This window comes from Lagenorhynchus albirostris, chromosome 17 (genome assembly GCF_949774975.1).
Source record: "Lagenorhynchus albirostris chromosome 17, mLagAlb1.1, whole genome shotgun sequence".
In the NCBI taxonomy this organism is placed as follows: Eukaryota; Metazoa; Chordata; class Mammalia; order Artiodactyla; family Delphinidae; genus Lagenorhynchus; species Lagenorhynchus albirostris.
This window is the reverse complement of record NC_083111.1, coordinates 43,317,716-43,331,543: the sequence shown is the minus strand read 5'-3', so window position 1 is coordinate 43,331,543 and position 13,828 is coordinate 43,317,716. Positions and strand designations below refer to the sequence as shown.

The 13,828-nt window shown below is 46.6% G+C and overlaps 1 long non-coding RNA gene across 1 annotated transcript; it reads left to right on the top strand.

The window, feature by feature from the left end:
• The first annotated feature begins 3,320 nt into the window (after positions 1–3,320).
• LOC132508234 (uncharacterized) lies at positions 3,321–12,227 on the top strand. Its single transcript, XR_009536482.1, has 3 exons — positions 3,321–4,647; positions 6,570–6,703; positions 11,818–12,227. It is a non-coding gene; the product is annotated as an uncharacterized LOC132508234 (long non-coding RNA).
• Positions 12,228–13,828: the final 1,601 nt, after the last annotated feature.

Genomic DNA, 13,828 nt, shown 5'->3' with positions numbered 1-13,828 from the left:
CGAAGCAGGCAGAGCTGGGATGCCATAGCAGCAAGGCGCCAGCCTGGACTCTCCCATCATCCATCTCTCCCTCCGACCATTATTTCCAGCCTGCTGCCCTGATCCCACGGGCTTGTCTTCACTCCCAAAGGAAAAAGACGTGAAATAGATTGATATGAGAATCTGTGTGTTTTGTCCCTGAGCCCAGTGGGAGCCGGCATTCTGAGAGCAGTTCTCATTCTCCCAGAGAGAATCTGACGGTCTGGGTGTGGACTCTCCCTGAGAAGCTGCTCTTTCCCTCTCGTGGCTGAAAGTGAACGGACTGAATCCTATGCTCGGTGGTGTTAATTAAGCTCTAACACTGAGAGTTTATGAATGTGACTGTCAGGTCTGCTGGACAATAACAGCTTGGGCTCTCACGGATGCATTTTAATCTTGCCCCTGAAAATGTGCTGAGCAGACTTGCACTTGTTCAAGAGGCTGCCACCTATCCACCGTTTGACCACAATATAACCTTTATACGTCTATAAGATACATACTTTTTTTTTTTAACCCAGATAACTCCTGTATGGGAGGGATATAAAATGCATTTTATCTTGCATGTCCACTTTGATCATTTGTTGGTTGCCTGGGGCACTGTGTTGAGAAGGATTCTGAAGCACTGTGATCAGTAAATTATGGGCACCAGAGGACTTATAAGACTCTTTTATAAGAAATATGCTAAAAAGCAAAGGCTCAATAAGGTGCATTTCTAACCTTCCCTGGGAGGAATTCTGCTGCTCCTCTAGAATGCAGAAGGGACTGTGGTTGTTGCTCTTCTTTCTTTCTGTTAATAGCAAAATTTCCCTTCCTGTCACACTTGCCTGTCAGCAGACGTGACATATTTCATGGTATCATTGAATGTTAATGCTGGGTGATTCTTCAGAGAGCACTTAGTCTAAGCAACTTGTTTTACAGAAGGTGAAAAGGAGGCCGTAGGAGTCAGATTTTCAAAAGGTCAAACAGCTGGTTAATACAGGTCCTCTGTCTCCCCTTGTCTTCTTTTGGACCCTCTGCTTGCAAGGCAGGAAATCTGTCTTTACCTCGGCTGTCTGCTCGAAAAAATGTGGGCTTACGCAGGACGGGGACCTTGGGATGTCACAGCAGCACCTTCCAGCCCCAGAGCCTGGCTCTCTCACTTGATAGTTGAGTAACCACGAGTTAGTGGCTTCTTGCTAAGCCGCAGTTTCCTCACAAGTTAACTGAGGATGAAGATTGTGAGGTTTTAATGAGATAACTAATATAACGTGTGCAGCACTGGACCTGGCTCCACAAACACAGGCTACTGTTAACATCTGTAGGACAATCTAGCTGGGCTCAATGATTCCTTATCCTGAGAGCCTACAATTTGGAACATCAGCTGATAATACACAGGGCTGCCTCTGAAATACCTGTGAGGAGTTCCAGGTTTCCATCAAATGAGATGATACGTGGAGAGTGAGTTCTTTGCTAACTAAAAAGCATTTTTCATTGTTTATTTCAGATAACATATTTATCATCATCATTTTTCTTACTACTACTAATCATTTCAAGGGATATTCTGTGAGTATTGCTCTGATTCCATGACAAGTTTCAAACCCATGAAGGACTCTCTGGAATTCTTAACCTCCTTAAGGACAACCTCTTTTTGCCAACATTTGTATCCTGACTTGTGTCTTTAAATTGATTCTTCTCAACAAGGTGATGTTTTAGGCGTATCTTTATATCCTGCTACAGTTTTAATTAGTATCACAATTATATTTGCTTTTTTATTGATAGCTTATTCCTGGTTTGTATCCACAGTCATGTCCTGAAGGACACAGTTTTTAAAAGCCTAATAAATAAATGCTAAGTGTGTGTGTGTCTAGGCTTAAGTCGGCACAGCTTCTGAGCAGTGAGCATGGGTGTTTGTGAAGGGGAGTGGTGTCTTAAGGCAGAATCATCTCTTATGCCTTGGGATGTTGTCTGGGCACAAGTCCCAAAATATGCCATTCTCAGTGAAACACACTGAGAGCGCAATTGGGACAGGCTGGGACCTGGGACCTGGGACCCTTTGCTGCAATGCTTGCACCTGCCCAAAAGTCTCCTCGAGTAACAAAATATGAAGGACGTATATAAGGGACTAAAAATAACTTCGGGTCTGTGCAGTTGGGGCAAATTATGGACAAACAGATACAAAAAGACCAAAAAGCCCAACTGCCACTTCTGAAGAGCCGGGAGCAAAATCAGGGTGTTGGGAGCAAAAGCGGGGTACTGTGCATGACCCCTGCACACGTCACCACCAAAGGGGTGAGCAAACTACTCCAGCCCGAGCCCCGGACACACCCCTACCCTCACCCCATATAAGGAGCCAGCTTGCCCCCATTCGGGGAACAAGCAAGCCAGGGAACATGTTGTTTCTTCTTGTTCCCCACTGCTGCAGCAGGGGCCGCAATAAAGCCTTGCCTAAATTTCTTGTCTGGCCTCTGATCAATTTCTATTGATGAAGGATGCCAAGAACCCTGGTCAGTAACACAATCATCGTGATCTTGTAGTCTTGACCCACGCGGCGTGTACCAGGAAATCGACCGGGAAGACGCTGTAGACGTGAACTCAATTGATGTCCCATCCTAAGGTATCTTGAAGCCCCAGTGAGTACCCCGCGTCTGCACTTCATCCTGCTGGAGATGTGCTCCGTGAACAAAGTCCAGTAGTGGGGTTTGGCAACATGCTGACAGGCCGGGGAACCCGAAGTGTCCTTTATGGCTGGGGTTCTTGGATCCACTAGGGAAAACTCACTGAACTTTAGGTGTATTGTTTTTTTCATGAGAAGGAAGCATAAAGACGATGAGGAAAAAGAAGGCTTTGTGATCGGAGACCCTGGGTTAGAGTCCTGGTTGGCCCCTGCCTTGTTATTAGCCATGTGATGCCAGGGCTGGTGCCTCCGTCTCCTGCAGGGTCAGTTTCCCCATCTATGAACTGGAGGAGGATTGTACTTCCACAATCTTCCAGACTTATGGGTTGTTGAGATAACAGCCACAGAAGGATTTGTAAGTTCTTAAGTCATTTTCAAAAATATCTCACAATGGGCTTCCCTGGTGGGGCAGTGGTTGAGAGTCTGCCTGCCGATGCAGGGGACACGGCTTCGTGCCCCGGTCCGGGAAGATCCCACATGCTGCGGAGCGGCTGGGCCCGTGAGCCATGGCCGCTGAGCCTGCGCGTCCGGAGCCTGTGCTCCGCAACGGGAGAGGCCACAACAGTGAGAGGCCCGCGTACCGCAAAAAAAAAAAAAAAAAAAAAAAAAAAATCTCATGATAATCATAACAATTTTAGTGATGCAAAGATAGTCCCACCCTACATTCAAGTCCCAAGAGCAGAAAGGAGGAGCAGGAGAGATATAGAATGAATAAAAGACACCATCTCTGCTCTTAAAAGCTGCAGTCTAGACTGAGCATGTGATCCTGCTGGTGAAACCCCAGTGAAGCCTGGACCTCAGGGCTTGTGTCAGGCAGGTCTCTTTCAGCCATGAGTGATAGAGCCCACGCCAGCATGGCCTCAGCAGAGAGCAACTTACTGTCTCTCATCGCGGACAAGATGACAGCTGGATCCAGAGGCTCAGTGGCATTGGGCCCTGGTCTCCCTCATTCAATCTCTTGGCTACACCTTCGTCTTTGTTAGCTTTAGTCTTGGGCGAAACCACAGTTCTTGTGTTGGTCCCAGCAGTAAAAGAACTTCTCATTCCCAAGTCCTAGAACTTGAATCCAGTCTTGAACGGAATGGCTTGGGTCATGTTGGTCATGTTTCCTGAACCAACCACCATTGCCAAGGGCCTGCAATAAGCTCTTTCATTCATTTATTCAACACATACTTATTAAGCATCTACTTTGTTCCTAAAACTTTTCTGGGAGCTGAAGATAGAGCGGTGAACAAAACAGACAAACAAGTAAGTGTGCAAACAAACAGATAACTTCAGACACAGACTCAAATTTAGAGGTTCTGGGTGAGGGCTAAGGCTGCATTTTAACAAGCTCCCCAGTGAGTCGATGCCAGTGGCGTGGTCCCCACTTTATTAGATCGCATGAACACAGTATAAAGAATGTGCTCCAAAGAACTAGTGAGCAGTGTCCAGCCGCAAGCCCCCTTTTCTTAGGCTGGGGAAGTTCGTGTAGACATGAACAGAGTAGACAGCAACACATCAGTGACGATAACTTCAGGATGGACAGGAAACAGTCTGCTTGCTCAAAGGGCAGCAGCTGGAACTATAATTGTTCAAGGCATCATTTCTCACCCTGGAAGGCCCCAGCATCACCCAGGTCAAAACTCAGATATTTCCTGCAGATATAAAAACGAGGATTTTTTTTCTTCCTCCCTTTCCAGCTTACATATTTGTAAAGATGCAGTCTGTGTGGGAATGCATCATTTTGTGCTCCAGATGCGGGGTTACACGTTTAGGGTCCAGTATTATGTATTATGGTTGATCATTATTTCACGAGCTGTCACTCTTTCTTCCCTTCAGAACAGGCTCTAATATCTCATCTCTTTCCCATCCCCTGAAAGGCAGATCCTTGCCAAAGATGTGTCTATATGTGGAGACCAGAAGCTGGTCTCTGGAAGTGAAGAGCGAGTGATGCTTTGAAATCTGGTTTCACAAGCCTCCCAGTTTTACCAGAGGTAAGAAACCAAAGCTGAGTCAGAGCAAAGCCAGATATCGCTTCTGGAACCTTCTCAGGTAAAGCTGTCCTGAGGCTATTTCTGTGAGTTTCTCCTTCTCCTTTCCCAGCTTCTCCTGTTTGCTTCCCTGGGGAAAATATACAGTGTGACCTCCTTTTCTTCTGAATTTTCTGTCTTGATATCTAGACTTTGGTCACTATCTTTCCTTCTCTGAAGGTCAGAAATAGGGGCCTTGCCATGCCAGGTATGTAGACATGTCCATGGATGTTTATTAAGCGAATGAACTATTGCTGCAGTTGAATGTGGGGAGTGGAAGGTAATTATGATGGGAGGCACCCAAGGAAGGCAGGGTGCAGACCTCAGCTGAGGAAATAGGTGAGAAGGCAAATCCTTAGTGGTTGCATTAAGCATTCTACCTCGGGAAGCAACTGATGTGATGCCACTTCTGGATAATAAAGCAAGGAGATGGTTAGAACCACTCTTTAGAACCTCCTTCTGGATCATTCACAGATCCGTCACTTAAACGGAAATGTAGATTAAAGGTGGAGACCCAGAATTAGAAGAGGACAAAGTGGAAATGTCCCAGCGCTCATCCTGTGGGGCTCAGGCACCAGAGAGGAAAGTGAGTCCAACAAAGGGGGTGACCTGACCAAGGTCAGCCAGGACCTTTCAATGACAAAGCATTGCAAGGCATAGGCTGAAGCCAGGGCGGCCAAGGGCAGCTTAGATTCACCTGGGTGCACAATTCCTAAAGTCTATCAAGTTACATAATAAAGAAAAAAAATGATATCATTTAGTCATTTATGGATAAAAGAATGATATGAGTGAAATGTTGACTTTACTCAGAACTTCTCCGTCTGCGGCAAGATGCTTGGTGGAAGGTGGACGGCTCCATCTGTAGAGGAGAACGGTGGTCAGTGAGATGGTACCTCCTGACTGCCCTCTGTAACTGACCAACCTCCTGAAGGGTGACCCCTGGTTCTTTTGGACCTGGCAATTTCCTCCCTTTTTAAAGAGCTTCTTGAGTAGAATTTGAATCCTAATTTTAAAAAGCAATGATAAAACAAAAAGATGAAGAATTCATTCAAATCACACGTCACTTCCCGCCTCCAACCCTCCAATCCAAAGGTCTTAGCAAGGCCTCAGCCCCTAATCAGTCTGCCGTGCCACCTGACTTCTCACCTCTCGGAGCTACCGGCTCCATCCTGTCTAGGACTAAGTTATGCATTGAAATCATCAAGTCTGGGAAAGCGGGTTCTCTGTTGCAGCGTGTGAGAAATTGTCTCCTTTTAAAAAATTTATTTTAAACAGTCAGGTGAGTTGTCAGTATTCATGCCTGGACTATGAGAGATGAATTCAAACGAAATTGTAGTGGAGGGCGTGCGCTTGGGGAGGAGAACAGAAATACAGTCCAGCATTCACTTAAAAATATGAGTTCGACCTTAGGTATGAAGGTGAATGGGGGTAGACTTTCCTGAAACCAAGTTCAGATGTGACCTTTCCTAAAGAGGCCCAATTAAGATCATAAATCAAATCACCTCCCAGATTTGCATGTGTAAAGGAGCAGTTATGGTTGTAGCAGCCTGTTTGCATGGTGAATTATGTATAAGGAGCTGTGCCTTCCTTCTGTCATCAAGACGCTATTTCAGCCATTTCCGTATTGATTTTGTAGACTGGAAAGCCCTTGTTGCCATTAATTACATCTGTTCAAAACAGGAACGAGTGGCGATAGATTGGTAATAAAATAAGACAAGGCAGAAAATCTTGCAGAAGACCTCCACCAGTGCTGGGAAAGGGCAGGCTTGGAATTATCTGTGCAAGGAATCCAGGCTGCCAGAGGTCAGGAGGACAAAACTGTCTCTCAGGGCAGAAGACACTTTTCAGATAACTTGTCCCTGTGTCCTCTCCTCTCATTCCCCCAGGGGCAAGCTTGTCGGAGTCATTTCACAGCATCGGGCAGCATCCTTTCTCTCCACCTGTGCGATACATCACTAGACACCCTCCCCGCTCCATCAGCAGCATGTTCTCTTGGCTCAGTTTGGCTGACAACACTCAGGTAGGTCCATCCCAGCCCAGATAAGTACTTTGGTTCTCAAGTTGTCCACGCATTAAAATCACCACCCAGGGAAATTTAAAAAAAAAACAAAACACTGTAGATTTTCATTATCCTTATGGTTGTTTGATGTTTGTATTTGGTTTGTATTAGAAATCTATGACTATTCCCACTGCCACCCTTAAGTAAAATAAATCACCCTTAAATAAAACAAAACAAAACAAAACACTGATGTCCAGGGCCCTGTCACCCCCTGAGAGCCCGATTTAATTGGTCTGGGTGGGCCCAGATGTTCAGTTTTCTGTTCTGTTTCTTTTTAGCTTTTCCCGTTGATTCTAATGGATAGCCAGGGTGGAAACTTAATGCATTTACGAAAAGCATGAATACTTCAGGGAAGCTGTTGCTTTTCCATAATTGTGTTTTGTTCAGGCAGGGGAGCGTGCTGTATGGGGAGGCCTGAGCTCCTCTGGGCTTCTCACCCCCACTGGCCAAATGCCTCAGCCTCGCTGGGCTCAGGTTCCTCTCAGGTGAAATTAAGAGTCTTCATTTCCTCTGGTTCTTAAGGAGGTGATGTTGCCAGAGCTGCTCCAGGTCTTTGCTCAAAACCCGTCAACCCCCATCTGTAGCAGAGTTAATGTAAATCTTTACTTAAAGTGTCCAGAGATAAGAAAGGAAGCTACAAACACACACCCACGTGGAACCAGCTGGGACCAAGGTGGTGATGAATCCGACCTCCAACAGAGCCTGAGTCTCATTATAAGCTGATGTTACTACGGGAGCATAATAAATGGCACACCTATCGGTGACCATGACAGCATATTAAGGACCAAAAAAGAATAAAAAGGGGGTGGCATCTCACATCCTGGAAAAGCCCTGCCCCTCCCCCCAGTAGACTAATGCATATGCCTATCACTAGCCTCACTCCTCCTCCCTTTGCCTTTACTCTTTAAAATTAAATCCCTCTGGCCAGGTGAGATTTAATTGATCTGTGAACTTAGTTCCTGCTTCTCCATTCTTTGGCCACTGAATAAAGTTTATGCTGTGTCCGTCTCAGCTTAGGTTTTCTTAGTCGACAGCTTGAAAAAGAACCCTCCCCAGCGGAGGCAGAGAGCCTGGCCAGGCTGGGGCCCGAGCAGGGTCTATAGGGCTTAATTCTGTGACAGTGACTCTGGGACTCCTGCAGGACTTCCGTTCCTCTGCCTGACCGAGGTGCAGTGAATAAAAGCAGCTTTCGTGTCTCATTTAGCCCAGTTTGTAAAAGGGACCCCACTTTGTTCTTTCTTCCTTCAGATTTCAGTTTTGGTATAACTCTAGGTTGGCGATTACATTCTCTAATCAAAACATCTTCTTACATTCAACTCTAATTCACTTGAGGTTGGCATCCACGGCCTGACACTGGAGGAAAAAGGTCAGGATGTTAGGTCCCAGATGGCAGTCCAGCTCAGTCCCCTATCAGAGCTAAAAGCAGGCAACATCACACCTCAAAAGGCACCTTGGACTTAAGCTCTCTAGCCTGGCAGCCCAGATGCCCATGACACTTAGAAACTTGTAGATTGAAAAAGAAACTTCAATTTCTTGGAGGCATAAAACTCCCCCCAAGTCCCCGATTTAAACACAAAAGATATGAATGTCTATTTAGCCCTAGAAGACAGGATGTCACACAAGAGCAGCTATATGAGTTAATACATTAAAAAAAAAAATGGGTTAATAAATCTTAAGGGCAAAATTGAAGGGCAGGCAAATTAGAAAGATGCACGTTACGTCTTCCCTGAAATGGAGCACATAGTGAAAAATGAAATAACACAAGGATTTGGGACTGAAATATTCTGAGGTCTCCCTGATCTCGTGCCGTGCACAAAAGCAGTCCTGGTGCTTATGTATGCGAGGGCGTGCGTGGCTCTTTTCCTCTTCCTGAATCTGCTGCTGGGATCTATCGTCCTGTCCTTTTGCATAACCTTCTCTGCAGGGTAGATGCACTCTCCCAACGGGGGCTCTATTTGCTCAGCCAAATCCCATTCTGAGAATCAACTTTCCAAATGGCAGCTTCACAGGCACACAAATGTGGCTGAAAACTAGGGATCCCCCTACAGGAACGGCCTGAGTTTGGAAGTTAAAGACACTAAGCATCCCTGTGGAACAAGCTCATATTTCCTGAGGACTCTGATGGCTTGTGCCGGTTGAGGTGACCGGTCTCTCCAGATGGGACATACCACTTTGTGCACTGGGCTGTAATCGCCCATGACAATTGCAGTCTTCTTAACTACACCAAGAAGGAGAGATATGCCAACAAAAGCAACCAGAAACCCACACTGTTTGAGGCAGATTTCCTATTAAAACTGTAATGTTCTCCATTAGAGAAATTCTTCCCCATGTTCTCATTCTTTGTTTCAAGTACCTATTTTTCAGTAGTCTTCTCCCAACCACTTCCCTCAAATCTCCTGGTCTCTTTTTGTGGAAGAGAACCAAAGGAATTGCTAACCTTGAGTGCTCTCACAGTTCAGATATGTAAGAAAGTATTTTTCTTGTAAATTTCTCATCGTACGGACCCTTGCCCTGGGCATTACATTTTTGCATTAATTCACACATTCATCCATCCACCCACCCACCCATCCATCCATCCATCTATCCGATATTCATGCATTTACTGTGAACTCATGAAAATATTAGCTGTTTTTGCCTGCTCAGAGATGTTCCCTCTTCTCTTGGCAACAACCCCATTTTCCTTTAGGAAAATGTTCTCATTTATTTTCAATCTGTGTGGTTCAAATAGGACTGACTCTACAGCCAGCAGCAAGGGTGCATATATCACCCAGGCCTGGCCACTGCCCCTCATCAGTGACTGGATTAGCTGGGCAAATCAGAGTCAGTCTAACTCATTGGTCTGTGGCTGGAACCCTTGGGAAGTAGAATCTCTCATAGAGTTGACTGCCAAGCTATAGGAATGTCAGCTTAGAGTTGACGGTAGTGAAGTAGTGAAGAAACAGAACTGAGAGATGATAGATGGGCAGGCAAATCCTCCCTGCCTGGTTGAGCCCACGGATCCAGCTGTTTCAGTCCTATTCCCTAAAATTTTCAGGCTTGTGAGTGAATATATATCCCTTTTCACATTTTGCCTTGGGTTTCTGTTACTTGCAAATGAAAAAGTTCTGTCCGCTCTGTGCTAGGCCCTGAGACCAAGACAAACCAGTTTCAGAAGTCAAGCAGCCTAGTAGAGTGGTTGAGTGGAAACTCCGTCACCTCATTTGAATTCTGGCTCCACCACTGACAGTGGGTGACCTCACACACGTTCCTTTGTGCCCTCATTTACTCATCTACAAAATGGGGAAGGGGTAAATAGTGATTCAGCTAGAGTGTTTAGCATGGCACCTGATCTGCAATGAGCATTCAATAAACACAAGCTGGAGGCAAATTGCGGTCAGCACTGTCTGGAGGCAGTGAATGAGATCATAGCCATACCGATATGCTCATGCGTCTGCCTTCTTATCTTTCTTCTCCTCTTTCTCCCACTTGTATAGATTGTATTATTGTTCCTCCACATTTTTTTTTTTTTTTTTTTTTTTTGCGGTACGCGGGCCTCTCACTGTTGTGGCCTCTCCCGTTGCAGAGCACAGGCTCCGGGCGCGCAGGCTCAGCGGCCATGGCTCACGGGCGCAGCCGCTCCGCGGCATGTGGGATCTTCCCGGACCGGGGCACGAACCCGCGTCCCCTGCATCGGCAGGCAGACTCTCAACCACTGCGCCACCAGGGAAGCCCTGTCTGTATCCTTTTGCTGTAATAAGTGTAACCAAGAGTTGAATTGCTTTTCTGAGTTCTATGAGTCCTAGAAAATCATCAGATCTGAGGGTAGTGTTGGGGATCCCTGACACAGGGGCCCACAGATGGTGGGTACCCTGGGCCAATGTCACATACTTGTCCTCCTAGAGAGTTGTGGCGTGCCTGGCCTAAGCTGTTGCTCACCAATTAGCCTGATGAACAGTTAATGAGTTCTATTTGAGTTTCTTGGGCAGAGGACACGTGACCTGAAGCATACAACCAGTATCTTTCCAGATAAGGAGATCATGAATATTAAAGGCTCATATATATTTAACAAGTCCTGATATTTAATCTCATGTGTATTTAGTATACTATGAATATTTAGCACTGAGGTGCATCATACAGATTAGGTATTTCTTGGTTCCTCCATCCTTCGTTACCTGTGTTTAACATGCACATGTTCTACGTGTTGACTACTTATCTTATACTTAACACGTCCCATGAATTCTGCCAATGACTATCACACTTTTTGCTTAATAGCTTATTTATATTTAAACATCTTAAGATAGTTTGCCTATGTTTGTAAACTACAAGCTTCTTTATTTACTAGAACCGAATAGTCTCAAAAGTGTGCACATCACAGGGCACAGTCTGATCAGTGAATTAGGGGAGGAGAGGCAACTATATCACTAAATGCTTTTGTGCTCCAAGCACTTCAGTTCTGGAAACGAACGCACACACTCCTGATTCCTGGCCTCATGATGGCTGCCTCCCAAAGGGCTGAGCTCCTACCTGTGGTTCTTGTGGAATAATGACAATCATGATAATAACAGCAATCACATACACAGAGCTACTATGTTCCAGGCATTTTAAAAAGCACTTCACGTCAATTAATGCTTGACAGCAACTCTGTGAGGTAGAGGCAATTTCAATCTCATTTTTACGGAGGAGAATATAAGATGCAGGTGAGGAAGGAACTTGCTCCACATCAACAGCAGCCGGAGCTCAAACTCAGGAGAGCTAGTGCCACAAACCCTGCATTCACGGCGTTCTGCTCACTTCCGCAACAGTGTCAGCCCCTCGTTTGCTCACTGCCTTGGCTGCACCCAAGTGGAAATGCCTCAGAAACACTGCTAAATCGAAAATATCTGAAAATTAAAAATGCTTCGGCTGAATGCTGATAAGAAACTAGAGTGACGGTAGAATGTATTCATTCATATTAACCTGTAACGACACCATCCTTCAGGAGGAAGTTTTATCATTACTTTAATTGTAAAATGGACATGAAGTGTAGAAGTGCAGAATGGTAGAATTTCATCCAGTGCTAGCACAGTGAAGAAGTCTTTTTTTTTTTTTTGGGGTAGGCGGGCCTCTCACTGTTGCGGCCTCTCCCGTTGCGGAGCACAGGCTGCGGACGCGCATGCTCGGCGGCCATGGCTCACGGGCCCTGCCGTTCCGCGGCATGTGGGATCTTCACGGACCGGGGCACGAACCCGTGTCCCCTGCATCGACAGGCGGACGCTCAACCACTGCGCCACCAGGGAAGCCCGCCAAGAAGACATTCTTTTTGCGGTACGCGGGCCTCTCACTGTTGTGGCCTCTCCCGCTGCGGAGCACAGACTCCGGACGCGCAGGCTCAGCGGCCATGGCTCACGGGCGCAGCCGCTCCGCGGCATGTGGGATCCCCCCGGACCGGGGCACAAACCCGTGTCCCCTGCATCGGGAGGCGGACTCTCAACCACTGCGCCACCAGGGAAGCCCAAGAAGACATTCTTAACAGGTAATTTGATTTGGAAGTGTTAGTAGAAAATAATACTTATCCATAGCAATGGTGAAAACGTACGGTAATATACATGGAGCATCGACACATGCAACCACTCCAGATTGGCCAGGTATTTGTCACAAGGTTTGTCTGCCTACTCTTGTACTCAAAAGTTGGAAATATTAAGCAAAAGAAAAAAGGTCCAGAAGCGTAGATAGGGTGGGTGAGATCAGAGGGTGTCACCCTCAGAGGGAGACATTTTCACATTCCTTCCCTTAAGCTATGTACTTCTGAATGCTAATGGCAAGGGTTTTAACTTCCATTGAAAGTCACTGTCTGGGTTATTCTGTTGAGACAGGGCCAAGGGGTGGCACAGGACCAACTTCAGTCAAAGGACTTGGGTACCAGCTCTGCGCTCATCAGGTGGCCTTTTGCGGTCTGCGAGCCTGACTCTCAGTGTGTCATCTGCAGAACTGGTGACCGTCCACGTGTGCTCGGGGGTCCGTGTGCTGTGGGCACGGTGGAGAAAGGCCAGGAAAAGTACTTTGCACAGGGTCTGGCATAGAGCAGGTGCTCAGTGATGGCAGTGCAATCTGAAGTGTGTATACGTTTTGTTAAAATATTCCTTTTGGAGGTGAGCTCCTAAATTTTGCCCGTCCTGGCTTCCTATTTGTCCTCAGAATGTTGGAGGGGGTTGGGTGGGGTGGGAACTGGGTTCCTGGCTCAAAAGAAAATGTTCCTGACAAAACACAACATTTAGTTTTTCAAGGGCTTCTGAAAGAAAATATCTCACGCAGTTTCTTGGAAATAAGCACTCCCCACCTGAGCGTGTTTTCAGCCACAGCTGAAGCATAGGACGTGGAGGAGAGTGGGGAGGAAAACCTGGAAAAAGCTGTCTCCACCAACTTACTGATCTGAGGGGTCAGGGAGCCAGCCCCAGGCAAAGCCTGTTTGGAGTTTCACCAAGATCCTAATTTTAGAAAATGAGTAACTTTGCTGCCTCTCATCAGCTTGTCTTGCTCCTGCCCCCTTCCCCGCTGCTACTAGTTAATGATCCCTGTGGGCAACAGTCCCCTTAGCTAATGAACCCAAACAAGATCAGGCTTCCTGGTCCCTACACAAGCCCAAATGTGGCACATGGTAGCAGACTCCCCATTAAGCCCTTGCCGGGGAGAGGGCTGTGGTCACCAAACGTGGCCCCCTCACTGTGAGTCACTAAAACCCCTCAGCGTAGGCCAGGGAGTTTTCCTCATAATTAACCTCTCTTTTACAGCTAATGGTTCTTACAGCTAGGCCTCTAGTGTAGGGCAGTTTCACCTGAGGGCTTCTTTCCATGTATAAACCAAACCATTTTTAAAGAGTCTTTCTGTGGCCCAGCAACCTAAAAGTTGCTTAGAAAGCTCATGGTAAAGGCCTTTATTACTCTGAGGACAATTCCACTGGACCTAAGTTGTGTTTTTTTTTTTTTTTTTTTTTTTTTTAGCGTTACGCGGGCCTCTCACTGTTGTGGCCTCTCCCGTTGCGGAGCACAGGCTCCGGACGCGCAGGCTCTGCGGCCATGGCTCACGGGCGCAGCCGCTCCGCGGCATGTGGGATCTTCCCGGACCGGGGCA